Here is a 16,851-nt window from a genome sequence, read left to right on the forward strand (position 1 = left end):
TATGGCAGTCAAGATATCATTTTGATAATTGTATCATGAAGGCGCAGTCATGGAAAAGTCTGGGGAAGGCTGGACAAGGAAAATGGAGTTGTGTATCTTGTAGGTCTAAAGAAAGAACCTCTAGTCAGACGCAAGAGGATGAAATATTATCTCATGAAGTTACGAACAAGATAGAAAGCCTACTGGCACTCATTCCGGCAGTAAACCAAATTAAGGATACGTTGGATTTCTTATCTGGAAAATATGATGATATTTTAAGTGAAATTAAATTGCTACGTCAGGAAAATAAAGACTTAAAAGTTGAGCAGAAAGAAGTCAAGACAAAGCAGCAGGTTGGTAATGCTACTGTAAAGGACCTGCTGAGTAGGGTCAACGAAATGGAACAATAGGGTAGAAGAGTGAACCTGGAGATTCATGGAGCATCTGTGTGGGGTCCTAAGGTCAAAGAAGAAGATACATATGAAGTTGTGAAGGAATTAGGTAAGACCATTAACTTTCCCTTTGTACCGGAGGAAATCAATAGGCTTCACAGGCTTCAGAAAAGGAAAGATGGAAATCCGCCGGCTATAATAGTACAGTTATTTTCCAGCCAAGTGCGGGATAAATGGCTTCAAGCAGGGAAGAAATCACGACTTTCGGATCGGAATACAGGTAAACAACTGTTCTTCAATGAAAACCTATCACTCTACTACAAGAATCTGCAGAAACACCAAGGTAAGAGCTAAAATCTATAAATATAAGTATGTATGGTTTAAAAATGGGAAGGTATTTTTAAAAAGAGGTGAAGGAAGTGAAAGTGTAATTTCAATAAGAAGCTTAGATTACGTAAAGAATTATATTTCTGAGGATCTTGAAATAAGAGTTTTCCATTTAAATATAAGGTCAATAAAAAAAATGAGATGTCTTAAACATTCAGTTGCAAAAATTCATTCATATATTGGATATCATAGTTCTGTCAAAGATAGCTTGCTCATGTCACGAAATTGTTAGGTACAATTTATATGGATTTTCGAAAGTTATTTCATGTAGGGAAGGTAGAAGAGGAGGAGGCTTAGTACTATTTTATAAGTCAGAAATGTTTACTTTCAGTCAGTTGAAGCTAAGGGTAGATTCATTTGAATGATAGCTGGTAAACTAGAATATTTACTACTTAAACAAAAATGTATACTACATATTATAGCTATTTATAGGCCTCCTCCTACAAGTACTGGGTTTTCAACTAGATATTTTGTAACAGAAATTCTGCTTCTGAATCGAAATCATACAATCCAATCACACTGTATGACCAGTGCAAATTTGTTAGTTAGGAACATGAACTTAATTTTAAGAGTTAAGAGACCGGTTTTATCAGTGTTTATAATTTGAAATGTAAAGATAAACAATCCTGTATGCTGTTATTCTTGCTTGTAAACTTTAACAAAATAATAAGTGCTAATTTTGATACGTAATTTATTATATACATCGTATGGTTTAGTTAAGATAGTTTAATTTGGACCCCGCTGACAAGTGTTGTACTTAACGGTGCCATTGAAATGGAAGCTTTTAGAAATAAAACCAATTCAATTTAATTTACTATGTATATGTATGTATGTGTATATATATATATATATATTTATATATGTATATATATATATATATATATATGTATATATATATATATGTATGTATATATATATATATATATAAACTTTAAAAATGTAAGAAAAGTATTAAATTATTTTATTGGAAAAAAAAATATTACTACTTTCTAGTTCAATTTAACATTGACTTTACAAATTAGACGTTGAATTGTGTGCAAAAATTCGTGAGAAAAATTGAACATAATAAAATAGGCTATAATCTTATATATTATATGTCAGGTTATAGATTATTTTTATAGACAATTTAGTATAAATAAATGTTATATTTAAAAAATAATAGTCATTTTTGGTAAGATAAAACTACAATAAGCTATTATGTCTATACACATACCACCAGATAACAGCCTTATAGAGTCATACATCCACAAAACTAAGATAAATATAGTGATAAATATGTTAAAACAAACATAAAGTTATAAAACTTCGGCACTACTTCTCCGCCAACTCTCGGGCACTCATGATTGTGGTTTTAACTAAGGGATGTGGAGCCGAATAGGATATAATATTACGTCACGTAGATGAAATTTATTTAAAAATGGATTCTAAAACCAATCCATTTACAGTTTAGAGTTATTTCTTAAATTTATATTGTAATATATTATAGCTTTTAATATATTATGATATAAACAACTTTATGGATTTGCAATAACTTATTTAATATGGAAAGCTCCATATTTAGCTTGATGAAATCCCAAAAGACACCACTATATTCAATACCGTTTATTAATAATAATAATAATTTATACTTTAGTTAGCCAATGTGGATGGCAGATAAATACCGATTAAAGTGAGCATATTTTCGTAGTTAAAATGATGTTCATGAAATAACATTGAAATATTTATTACATTTATCTATGTACTTTATTATGATAAATATATTGGAGGCAGGAATTTAGGCTCTGATTAAATACAATACAATAGATCCCTTCATATCTATGTAACCTCGGCATAATCGTCAGGATTTTCGAGCGTCTACTTCTTTCTGTTACAAGGCGACAAAGGTTTTTTGTCCTCTAATGTTAAATCCTCAAAGTTGACATTTTGGTCCATCCAGTCAGAGTCGTATTTGAGGGAATCTAACGTAGTTTATGAAAAATTCAGTTTTTGCTATAATTTTCTTTCCAAAATTGCAGCAGTTTTTCGTATTTGTTTCCAACTTTGGCTATATCAAAGCTCCCTAGTAATTTATAAAAATATTTGTTGATTTGTATCACTATTCGTAATGTTTCAACTAAACCATTTCCACTGCAGTTTACTAAAATATTATAAAAAAATTATATCTTAGAAGTTTGCTAGCTACAATGTAAGTAAAAAAAGGTGTAACCAACTACATTATTGTGTATAATCTCGTAAACAGACAACAATTGCTTCTTATTATTTTTTATACAATAATCAATCTGCGCGCGCCTGTATGTGTGAATGATATACTTTAGTAAAAATCTAAATATTACTCTATTACGTATATTGTAAATACAAATTAATTTAAAAGTACATAGGAATTATTAAGCTTGTAATTGGAACGATTGCTAATACAATCAACGTAGAAAGCACTCTGACATACGTATATGAAAACATTTGTTTTATTGATCCGATCGCCCTTTATTCCCAACTGCTTGGAGCTTCGAACTTCCGCTTCCAATGCAAACATTTTTAACATTACATATTGAAAACATTGAGGGAAAATATGACAGATTTTTCGTACTAAAATGGGAACTAACCATATCGTAAATTTTAAGGACATTTATTTCAACTAAATTCTTTTTTGTACAATATTGTTGTTTAAGACCTTAAGAAGGTATAGCTAACTTGTGCACTATTCCAATTGTAAATAAATACTACTTGAATATCAAATCTATGAGTACAGTTAATAGTACTTCAATGATGAATATCTCACCTGACTGAGGCGATACTTTGTGTTCTATGAACGTATTTACATTTTAGAACAAGCAACCAGATAGTTGTCACTCAATTTTTATTTTTTTTAAAAGCACATAATTTCCTTCTTCTTAAGTTTACTGTATAAAGTGTATATTTTTGGATTTGTAAACCAGCAACTCCATGACACTTTTTTATGAATAAATCAAGACGTTCAACTTATATTCAAGATCTGAATTTACTATAATTATATCCATGTCATCATCAGTCTAAATTCGAAGCTTCTATCTTGTAGTTCCGTTAACCTAGAATAGCATCCCTCCTACTCTTATCTCTACAGAAGCTGATACTTTTCTACCACTAGAATTATTTATTGTCCCTTTCATCGTCTAGACCATAGGCTTCATCAGTGAGAATATAGTTTTGTAGAAGGTCAGTAAAGATGGCAAGTCTGAGGTGTCAAATTCTTCCACCACTAAAATACTTTTTCAATTATATCCACAGTTTGGCATCACTTAAATAATAATGATAAGAGGATAATTTTTTCCTAGGACATAATTTGGAATAAGTCTTTAACATCACTTAGGTGCCATTTAACAGTCACCCCCCACCCTGTAATCTAGACTTATCTTCCAACCATTTTTCTCAGTATCTCTAACGTATGCAGTTATGTATATATCTGCTCCTTCAGATCTATTGGCCTCCCAGATATAGGTGACACCACTTTATGCTGTCCTCAGTATACTCGTATGTTGAAAAAGTTGGGTGAAACTGGTATAAAGCAGCTTGGGTGAAACTTCTTGGAGAATTATAGACAAACATTTCCAAAAAGTTCTGTTAGTATCTTGAACAAGAAATGTGCTAAGTAAACCATTCCTTCTTATTTTGTGGTTATTTGTTATGTTCTTTTTTCCTAATTGCCGTTCGTCTAATTAAAAAAAATTAAAATGTTTTACTTAACTAAACTTTTAAACACAAAAATCGACTACTAAGATCAATGGTAAATGAATTATATTGCAATTAATATAAAATCAATACCAAAAGACTCCACAAACCTTTAAAAAATTTGCTTATATGCAAAAATAATCTGAGGCAAAATTTTAGAAAAGTACCATGGTGCAGAGCATTTGATCCAATCTTTAAGTTTGGGACGTTTTTATTAATTTTCACTACGAAATTTTTTCTTAAAGCCTTTGATCAATTGAAAACACTATTCTACATTAGGTATAAAGTCGAGTGGATAAAAGATTAAATTCTGCATGAATATTATCACAAACTCATCATCATCATCATCATCGTTAGACGTTTCCGTTCTCACGGGTCGTCGTACACAGCCTCCTCCACAAACACAGCAACAAATATCACAAACTATTTGACTAAATTTTAGCAGGCTGCTGACTCATTCTTGCCTATAGTCTTGCGGTATACGTGCCTTAAGAGTATATTTAAATGTATAAATAAAAATTAATTATTTAACATTACTTACATTACTTATATATTGTAAAAAACCAATCTTACACAGATAGCAATAATAGTAATTTAAGTGACAATTGTATGTCATAGCTAGAAGTTATTGCTTTTTTATAATCCTTCTTACAGACATTTATAAACTTAAACAGTTTAACGACAAAAGTTAACTTTTAATAGTGTTATTACTAATAATTCGAAACTGAAATCATCAAGCTACGTTTATATATATATATATATATATATATATATATATATATATATTTGATATTATTTTTATAAAATTTGTTGTGAAAATTTTATATTTATATCATTCAATAAACATTGAATCACAAAAAGTACTCTCTCCGCCCGGAGTCGAACCCGGATCTCTTACTTTCCGGGTGAATGTGCTACCATTACACCACAGAGCGCTTACTTTTTCCGATTCAATTATTTTGTATTTGGCCGTATCTGTCACATATGCGTTTAAATGAACAAACTAACATATGATCAGAAGACTAAATACTGGTCAAACGACTTATTTACAATAAATTGTATAAATGGCAATAGCCTTATTTAATTTCAATAAACATTGAATCACATATAACAAATAAGACACACACACACATATAATTTATATATATAATTTCTGATTAATTTAAAGTGGACATTTGAATTTAAGTTATAATAATTAACACAATCAAATTGCAAGTTAGAAAATTTCTTAATGTGTAGTAGCGGAAATTTATTTCAGTTAAGTAGTCACGGATAAAACAGTTACTGCAAATTTTGTTTTACTGTCTGAATGGAAACTAACAGTCGGATACTTGTTCTGTAATATAGATTCAATTTACACATAGAACTATATTACATGGCTTCTGCTATCATGAAAACCTATTTCCCCACAAGTGAAATGTACTATATTGATAACTGAGATCCAACATGTATATTGATTAGTAAATTTGCTCGATTATTTTGAAGTAAATATTTTATTTTCTAGATTTTATACAGCTTTAAATTAGGTTGTATGAATGAAAATAATGCCATCGTATTATTTATGATATTATTTTTATGAAATTTGTTGTGCAAAATTTATTTGTGCAAATATGTGGAAGGTATTTTTTTATTTTTTTACTGTGAGTCTTAAATATTAATTACGGTAATGCAGTTTATCTGGATCGGATGGCTACATAAAGTCAGTCAGAGTAAACAAACTATTAATAAAAGAAGACAACATAGAAAGCCGACTACGTCCACAACTTACTAACACTGCGGGGAGTACACAATTATTGGGGACTTTGTAAACTAAACTTTGCCACTGCGGTTTACCACAGACACTTTAGTAAAGCGATTGGTATTGTTAAAGTGGTTTGTATTGTAATATAAATAAATAGTGAGTTATTTTTAACCGATGAAACGTACTTGAACTCGTTATTTATTGCCCATGCCTTTCATATAAATTGGCAAAATTAAATCAATTTTGGAAAATTTAATCAAAAACACGATTTAATGTATGCTAACGATGCAAAATTTCATTAAGTGAGATTCTCACTATCAAGAATTCTCATTGCCACTGCATGCCCCATTTCTATTCAGTAGGTTAGTTCTAGACAGACATGGATATATACATAAATGAAGTTTTTCCAGTCCCCTTCGCTACCGCGTAATTAATATTACAACATGCACGCGAAGAAAAATATGATATTGCTAATAGACAGATGCTACTAAATAGAAAAGCATCAATTTATTATCAGAGAATTTCTTTTTTTCATTTTCTTTGGTAATTACGGTTGTTAACATTGTTTATTCAATGTTTAACAATGTCTGTTGGTCCCTTTATTTGTATATTGTGATACATTTTGTTTGTAGTTTTTGTTTTCATTGACATATTTACTTGTAAAATTACAACTATAACCAAATATAAGTATTATTGCATTAATCTTTCAGTTTAAGGCCTATACAAACATTGAAATTATGAAATAATCATGTATTTTGGGATCACGAAATATAGATATTTTGATTAATTTTTATCAGTCGGAGATTTATCAGTGTTATAAGTAGTAACAATCCTGATCTCTTGGCTTTTATGAGTACGTAAGCTAATCAAAGAGTATTATTACTATCTGCTATATGTTTTAAATAGCTAGCGTAATATTAAATGTGGTATAAAGGATACATGCATCCTAAAAAAAAATTCAACTAACAGTCCGTTTGGCTTACTTGAAAGGCATATATACATTTGGTAAAAAACAAAGTATTATTATATTATATATCATCGGATTGATATGTAATTATTATTTCTTAAAGCATTCGCGAAAAAAATTTTTAAGAACAATTAAGGAAATATATTTTATTAAGTGACCTCCAGAACATGTTAGGTTCCTATTAAGCCATAAATAAAGGAGCTATAATACTTTTGACATTTAACAACCACTATATTGACATTAATAATACAACTTTATATAATTTTATAAACATTTCAGAAAACTTGTGAGATTTTTTCTTTAGCACCTTAATAACGGAAATGTGCATTTGAAAATTAAACGTGTTGTTATATTGCAGCTATGACAGTTTTAGTAGAGCGATTTTGTATAAAACATGTAAGTATTATATACGGAAAATTTATATATCTGAATGAAGTGTCAGAATTATCAGGTTTCCTGAAACGGAAACGAAAAAGCAATCAAATACTCCACCAATGCAATCACGTAGCATCTACAACCCTTGAAACTGCAATTTATCTTAAGGATTTCTTTTTCTGTTTCTCTTACTACCCAAGATCTATGTTTACAAAAGCTTTAAACAATACGACCGTACATTCTTGAAGCTCTTGTCTTATTGGAAATTATATATTAATCTAAACAAACTCTCTAATAATATAAAGTTTTTATTTTTGTGAGGCCTTTCGTACTCAATGAGTACATCTTCGGACTCACACAACTGAATAGAAGTCTTTTATTCAGTCACTTTTATTCAGTTGTGTGAGTCCGAAGATGTACTCATTGAGTACGAAAGGCCTCACAAAAATAAAAACTTTATACTATCGGAGAGTTTGTTTAAATTAAAATACGACCGTAGCAAAACTATTTCCATACGAGATTTACAATTAACATTCGTGAAATAAGATGCAATTGAAAATAACGATATGAACGGTAGGTTAATTTCCCTGTGAATTGTTATATTTTTGCAGAAAATTACCTAAACATAACACTGCGTGGACAATAAAACTTTAATTTATGTCTATTTTTCTGACCGCACGATATATTAAAACAAGCTATGATATGTGTTTTATATTTTTAATTATTACCATTTCAACATGAGGAACACGACAAGAACACCGTGATTTTTGTTAAAGTTTTAATTTATTATTATGTATTGCATTATATTTTTATTTTTTCTCGTGCTGTAATAGAAACAGTTAATTTTTACTCCGCCTAATAATGATTTTGTAATGGAGTTTCTTCGAGTACGTACTTATGTATTATATTATAAATTATTATTATTAACTTTTATTGTCAATATAGCTGTTTTGGGATAATATTCCTATGGCTATTGTACAAAAAAAATTAATAAACACTGAATTAGATAATATAGTATGTTGTTAATGTTGCTGTTAGATAAATCTGGCTGATTATTGAATATTTTTATTTGTATTGGTTTTTTTACCTTAATAATACTATGAGAACCTTAGTGTGAGAACAACGTCCAAGTATCACCAAACCCTAGAAATATTGTCAACAATAAAAATTATTGGCTGCCAAAACAGCTAAACGTGATACACCATCGCGAATGAATGTTTGTGTTCTAACATTTCTGAGTAACACTAATGGATACATCACGTAAGAACTGTATCATTTTTGGTTTGAGCTTTGTAAATTTTGTTAGCTTTAAACCATAGTTTAAAGAATAATGAACAAAGAAATTTCTATACATTTGAAGCACCCAAAGAAATGTTTTAGAAACAAAAATAAAAAAGTAAGCTTGTAAGTGTTATGAAGCGAACCAGGAAAGCCTGTTGCGCAGTAAGAACAAATAACGAGAGAACTCGACTTCTTTGTTATCTCAGAAATTCTACGTTAGTTATGTGTCTTTTGGATCTCCTATCCGTTGCTTGTATGACGTTTTAGATATATTAGATATTTATTATTTCAAAAATACTTCACGAACAGGCGTGTAACCAATTACATGCAAGTATTAATAAAAGTAATAAATACAATTTGAGAATACGGTGTCCATCATGATATACATGTATTTACTAGAAATATTAAATAATAACTTTATAATGTAAATAAAAATTGAATTAAATATTAAGTATTATTAAAACTTATTCAACAATGCTAGGCAACAATTGTATTACATAAATTATATATACAGGGTGGAAAAAAAGTATGGAAACGCTTTCACTAATTTTGTATGGCTTCACTTATACAAATTAAATTTTGTACATCACCACTTGTATTAAGAACCTAGTTTTTGAGACCAGTGGGGACATTTTATCTTTTCAGGGGGACGGCCCGTGAGGAGTCAGACGAAAATCTTAAATGTAAGCATAGGCCGAGTTTGGTATCTAATTAAAGGTCTAGTAAAGAGAAACTCATTACCGCAAACCGCACTTAAAAAGGTTGACCCTATCCAGAGTACGGGCCGTTTGAATTTCATAAGTAACGTTTGATTAATTATTATTTCTCCGCAATTTCACAGTCTCAAGTAAACTGTTCTGACTGAAAATGACAGTTTATGGAACACAATTATCCAAAAGAATTAAATTAAAAATTATCTATGTATTACAAAAAATAACCATACCTTTTAAATGAGGTGCTCAAACTGCTCTCCGAACACTTGTTGGCAATGAGCTAGTCTATTATAAAAACCTACTGCAGTCACATTTTGAAGCATCTCGGGTGTAATTCTTCTTGCTTCTTCTAATAAACGATTTGTCAGCTCCTCAATGTTGGCTGGTTTAGTTTTATACACATTATCTTTTAAGAAGCCCCACAAAAAGAAATCTAGTGGATTAAGATCCGGTGACTTAGCCGGCCACTCAACGGTACCCCTGCGACCAATCCTAACTTCATCTAACAGATTGCGCACCCGCAAATAGTAATGGGGCGGTGCTCCATCTTGCTGAAACCATACTGCATTAAAATTTGCCCCAAGAAGAGCACGCACTGCTGGCAAAATGTTATTTGTCAACATATTGAAATAAATTTCGCCTGTTAGATTTCCATCTATCACAAACGGTCCTACAATATTATTGTTTATTATTCCAGCCCACATATTCACTTTCTGAGGCCTTTGTGTGTGGCCTTCTATCATCCAGTGTGGATTATGGTCGGCCCAGTAACGGCAATTATGCCTATTTTAACTTGTCTATTAACAAAGAATGTAGCTTCATCTGAAAACAATATCAAACTTAAAAATTTTTGAATTTCGTCACACTTTCTCATCATTATTTCGCAAAATTCAGTCCTTCGATCAAAATCATCCTCTGTAAGTTCTTGGGTTAGGGTTACTTTAAAAGGGTGATACTTGTTTTTGTGTAAAACATTCAACACTGAGGTATGGCTCATATCAAGATCTTCTGCAGCCACTCTGGCCGAGGTGCTGGGATTTTCAACAAATGTTTGGAGTACATCCAAAGATTTTTGTTCATTTGTTGCCGATTTAGGCTTGCCACTTCTTTCGCGATCTTTGACTGTTCTAGTTTCTTCAAATCTTTTTACTGTCTTAAACACTGTTGACTTACTAATTGGGGGTCTATCAAGAAAAGTGTCATTAAACAAATGCGCTGTTTCTTCATAGGGACGAACTAGATATCCATACCCACGCATCATAAGCAGCGTGATTCTCTCAAACTCACTAAGTGACATTGCTTTTAAAACTAGTAGAATAAAATATAAACACTTAAGTAAAAAAATGTATAACTATCGCAGTACCTTCTAGTGAAGACTTTCAACTTTATCTTACGTGGACGAAATTATAACGTAGACTAAAAACCAAGCTGATATTAAAAATACAAAACTGTGGAGTTTTGCTGTGACAGTACTGTTTGTATTGCCTAAACCAGTTTATGTTTGCCTGAGATAAAAGGGCTGGAGGGACTGGACCTTGACCTCATGTTGATAAGGAGTTATGGTGATATTATTGAATACTCTCAGTTTCTTGAAGACAAGACAGGAAAACCCCTATTTACTGTTATCCAACAAATGTAGAGGTAAAAAAAATAATTTTTTGTTGGAAATTGTTTTTCAAATTTACATAACAGACAAAATTACTAAATTTCTTTGTCATGAAATTCATACGGCCCGTACTCTGGATAGGGTCAACCTTTTTAAGTGCGGTTTGCGGTAATGAGTTTCTCTTTACTAGACCTTTAATTTGATACCAAACTCGGCCTATGCTTACATTTAAGATTTTCGTCTGACTCCTCACGGGCCGTCCCCCTGAAAAGATAAAATGTCCCCACTGGTCTCAAAAACTAGGTTCTTAGTACAAGTGGTGATGTACAAAATTTAATTTGTATAAGTGAAGCCATACAAAATTAGTGAAAGCGTTTCCATACTTTTTTTCCACCCTGTATATTATAATTATATATATAATTATACATTATATATAATATATATATATATATATAATATATATATATATATATATATATATATATATATATATATATAATATATATAATTAATCCATTTTGTGCTTACAATGAATTGCTTCCGTTTTCAGGATACATTTTATTTACAACAAAAAGGCAAAGCCATGGGAACTCGTATGGTTACGTCATATCCCAATCTTTTCATGGGAAAACTAGAAACAGATTTTCTCAACAGTAAAAATTATAAGCCTATATTTTGGAAACGTTTTATTGATGACAAATTTTTTATTTGGACACATGGGAAGCATAATTTAACAAACTTTTTAGAACATTTGAACAATTTTAGCAAATTAAAATTCACATTTGAGACGTCTTCAACATCAGTCAAATTTTTAGATATGGAAGTATTTATTGAAAATGGACATTTAAAAAGCAAAATAAACGTAAAACAAACGAATAATTTGGAGTATTTAAACTACGACAGCTGTCATCCAGTCCATATCAAGAGGAATATACCAAAAAGTTTAGCATGCAGAGCTCAAAAATTATGTAGTAATACAAATGACTTGGAGAAACACATTGACGATATTATGAAAGCACTCTTAAGAAGAGGTTATCCACGAAAATTACTTAAAGATAAACTTAATGTAAAAAAGAAAACACTACATTCTAAATTTGAAAACAGTGATCCAAAATTAATAGTTCAATACCATCCAGGGCTTCACAAAATTAATAATATTCTTAAAATAGCATTTAATACCTTAAAAAATTCTAGTTCAACTAATGATGTTTTTAAAACAACTCCTAGAGTAATCCTTAAAAGACCTCCTATTCTTAAAGACATATTGGTCAAACCTAAATTACCAATGACAAACACCAATGAAAACTCAATACCAAAACAAAAAGGATCACATCCGTGTAATAAACCAAGATGTTTGATTTGTAAAATGTTACCAAATTCTTCAAAATTCACTAGTAGCAAAACACGCAAGGCATATCCTATCATCGGCAACTTGTCTTGTGAATCTAAAAATGTGATTTACCAAATTCAATGTAAAAAATGTCCAGCAGATTATATTGGCTCAACAGCAAATACTTTGAGGACAAGAATGACAGGACATCGAATTTGATTATAAACACCAAGATTTAAAGAAAACTGTCGTGACTCATGGTATAAATCACAATGAAACTTTTGAAAATACATATTCAGTCAAACCTATTCGGCAAGTACATACAAATTCAAACCCAATTTTCCTAAGAACATTAGAGCAAGCACACCAATTGGTTTTAAAGAGCAAAATTCCACATGGACTTAAATCATATAACTTAGCCAAAAACGTCTAAATTTGAAATCAAAATATGGAACAATTGTTTAGTTCATGTCATCTGTATTTATTATTATTATTTATTCACTGATTATTTACTTTCGTTTGTACTGTTTTCTTGTATATTTTTATATTTTATAAATATTTTGCACATGAAGTCGGTTTTCACCGAAATATGGTGCCAATGTTTTAAAAACACTTTGTTTTAATTGTACAGTAATATACAAAAAATAATATATATATATATATATATATATATATATATATATACGTTACAAGTAAATAATTTGTTTAACAAATCTAATACTTAAATATTTTATTATGAAAAATGTCCATACAACAATAAAAAAATCAATAACAGCATTTTTGGTATTTATGTATTTATTTGCATAATCATTACATTCATCAGGGAATTTACTACTAAGTTTGATCGAAATTGGAAAATATAGAAATGAAATTAGATTTGTATTAGTACTGGTACCTACATAAAATTGAGGCTTATACAGCAAAGTCATCTGATCAACCACCCCCACTGAAGTGTACCAATATAGCTACATGACGTCGTTTATTTAGTGAATCTAGTTTAAACGTTGATAATATCATAGTGTCTGGGGTGAACGTTAAAATAATAAACCCATTATTATATAGCTATTGGATCGAACTATAATCATGTGGGTTTAAATCCGATGTACGTCTAAAAACAGTCTATTACTTTGCTCGTTTCCTATTGGCTACAAATATTACGGCACTTATATAGCATAGTCAAGCATCGGCTCAGCATTCTTGGTGCAATGTCTATACGATAACCACGTGACCATTGCACTCTCTGGAGCTTATAGTGTTGGTGTGCAGTTCATATTTTTAATGTGTCGAATTAGTTTATACTCTCTAAAGTTATATGGCAGTAAAAATATTTAATGGCTCTTCATTATATTTGTTTATGTATTTGGATTATCAGTAAAATTGTACCCTAAATCTACTGATTTGGCTGTTTTAATGAAGCCTATCTAGGAGGAGACCAACTTGAGGTTCTCTTCCTTTTAACTAGTGGCAAATCTCCATGTTGTAAGTCTACATAATTTACATATTCACACTAAAGGTTATAGGGGTGCTGAAAAGTCCCGGGACGGTCTAATAACTTTTGAACTAATTACAATAAAAGAACCAAAGTTTACATCAAGCTTTTGCTCATATAAAACTATTATTTTATGTATTTCACCATGATATCCTGCTTATGGGGGACGTCCCGCTAGGGGTTGGTGAAAATTCTTAAATAGAAGCATAGGTCGAGTCGTACATCAAATTAAAGCTCTTTTAATTCGAAACATTTTGGCGAAAATCTGACGTAAAACAGTTGACGCATTAAAAAATGGCGGACACTCAAAGATTATAAAATACAGAATTTTTCAAATGCAAACATTCTGGTTGTTAGAGAAAACTGAGACACTTAATCTTTTATTTTACTTCTTTTACTTCAAATCACTTACCAAAACAGTTATAAAAAATGTTCAAAGTGTTTGCCTTCAGTTTGCTGACAATATCCCAATCGATTGTAGAACGCTGATATCGCATTGTTTATCTGGAAATTCCTTATCAGCAGGTAAGGTTATTACCTTCCTTTTCTGGAAGGTAATCAGCTGGAGCAAACAAGACCAAAAAGAAAACAATGAAATTGCCAGCTGACAGATACAGTTGTTTTATCAACTCAGTCACTTATAAGTCTTCAAGCCCTAATTTTGCAAGTAGTTTCAGTAGTGCTAGTTTATTTTTCTATGGCGCTTTCCGAGAGAGAAAGAATAACTTTATTAATGATGCGCGGGTTTGGTGACCGTATTAGATCATGTGATGAGGTAAGGCATCTGTTTAATGAAAATATCTGGTTTCAGCAAGATGGAGCCCCTCCACATTATGGCGTACATGTAAGACATTTTTTAGACAATGTCTTTCCACATAAGTGGATTGGTAGAAGGGGAACAATAGAATGGCCTGCCCGTTCTCCAGATTTGTCCCCTTTAGACTACTTCTTTTGGGGCTACCTCAAAGAAAAAGTGTTTAAAACAAAACCTCAAAATTTGGATGAGTTGAGAAACCGTATTGTAAGAGAAGCTCAGGGTGTTCCTGTCCAAGCTTTAAACAATGCGATATCAGCGTTCTACAATCGATTGGTATATTGTCAGCAAACTGAAGGCAAACACTTTGAACATTTTTTATAACTGTTTTGGTAGTGATTTGAAGTAAAATAAGTAAAATAAAAGATTAAGTGTCTCAGTTTTCTCTAACAACCAGAATGTTTGCATTTGAAAAATTCTGTATTTTATAATCTTTGAGTGTCCGCCATTTTGTAATGAGTCAAATGTTTTACGTCAGATTTTCGCCAAAATGTTTCGAATTAAAAGAGCTTTAATTTGATGTACGACTCGACCTATGCTTCTATTTAAGAATTTTCACCAACCCCTAGCGGGACTTCCCCTATAAGCAGGATATCATGGTGAAATACATAAAATAATAGTTTTGTATGAGCAAAAGCTTGATGTAAACTTTGGTTCTTTTATTGTAATTAGTTCAAAAGTTATTAGACCGTCCCGGGACTTTTCAGCACCCCTGTGTTTAACTTGCTCTCTTCTTAACTACTTTTTACTCAGGTTATTTGAAATTACTCAAGTATAGTCTAACCAGTTTGACTTTCTTCGTTTAAATTATTAGAGTACCGAATACTGAGTAGGTCAGTGATCTAGTGAGGCTCCCTTAGGCCTATCAAGTCTAAAAATTCGGGTGTAATGTTTTATATACCCGATTTGATTGGAAGAGAAAATACCAAGCCTCCCCTTCTTCGACGGTGGTTGTGATTGTGGACAGTGCCTGTTATCCCTCATAATGGATCCTGAAAGGAGGTGGCTCCTACCTCTAGCCTTATACATCCTAAACATCCACTCTGGAAGCAGGCAAAGTTTCTATTATAAATAAATTCAATGGACGTTTCCACACATTTTTAACCTCACGTGTGATTAAGTAAGTATCCTCTAAGGTGTCGCTTGGGAATAATGCTGGTAAGTACAGATATATGTATCTTTCAAGAATGAACTATACATTCTTGTTATTGTTTCCAACAGTACCTCCCTGCCCTAACGGATTCTTCCAAAAATATAGGACAAAAAAGTGTTTGCTATTTTGCTACAAATCAGATAGAAAGCGGTATAATCTGTCACCCAATATCTAATATAATTTTATGTAGTTGTTTGTGTTTGTTTGTTGTTTATAAATTATTGTAAAAATATATTTCGATAATTATCAATGTTTGAATTCCACCACTTGGCGTCAGACCTTTCCATAATTGCAGAAGGCAGAAAGTCACGGGGAAGGAAGCTCTTACAGATGTAAAATTTCCTGATACCTTATCAATAAGAGAATAGATTGTATCCCAAACACATAACCGTAAAGATTATTTCAGGATCACTTTAGATTTACCTTTCACTTTTAACAATGATCTAACAAAGATAGCAGCCTTGGGAAAGCTTAGAATAAGGAATTTTGTGAAACAATAAGTGCTATGTCTTAAAAAATGAAGATAAATCTATTTATGAAAGTCTTAAACATTTGTAAAAAACGTAAGTAAAATATATTTAATTTATATATTAATAAAAGATATAATAGAATAAAATAACTAAATTGGAGCTTCTTTTGTAAGTGTTCTCTTGTATCAAATAATAATCAAGAATAATATTAACAAAAACTTTCAAATTATTTCCGATAGTAGAAAAATATATATTTATTATTAATTGCTTTTATAACTTAACTCAAACTAAAATTTTGTCAGCATTACTTACATTTGGAATAATATATTTATTAAAAGTATCTATATAGGCTATGCCATATTTGTTTCATTGTGAAAAAATAATCATAATAACGGAATTCGTATTGAAATTGAGGGAAAAAAACATTTTTATTATTTAAAACAATACAAGTA

Source organism: Homalodisca vitripennis, chromosome 6 (genome assembly GCF_021130785.1).
Source record: "Homalodisca vitripennis isolate AUS2020 chromosome 6, UT_GWSS_2.1, whole genome shotgun sequence".
Lineage (NCBI taxonomy): Eukaryota > Metazoa > Arthropoda > Insecta > Hemiptera > Cicadellidae > Homalodisca > Homalodisca vitripennis.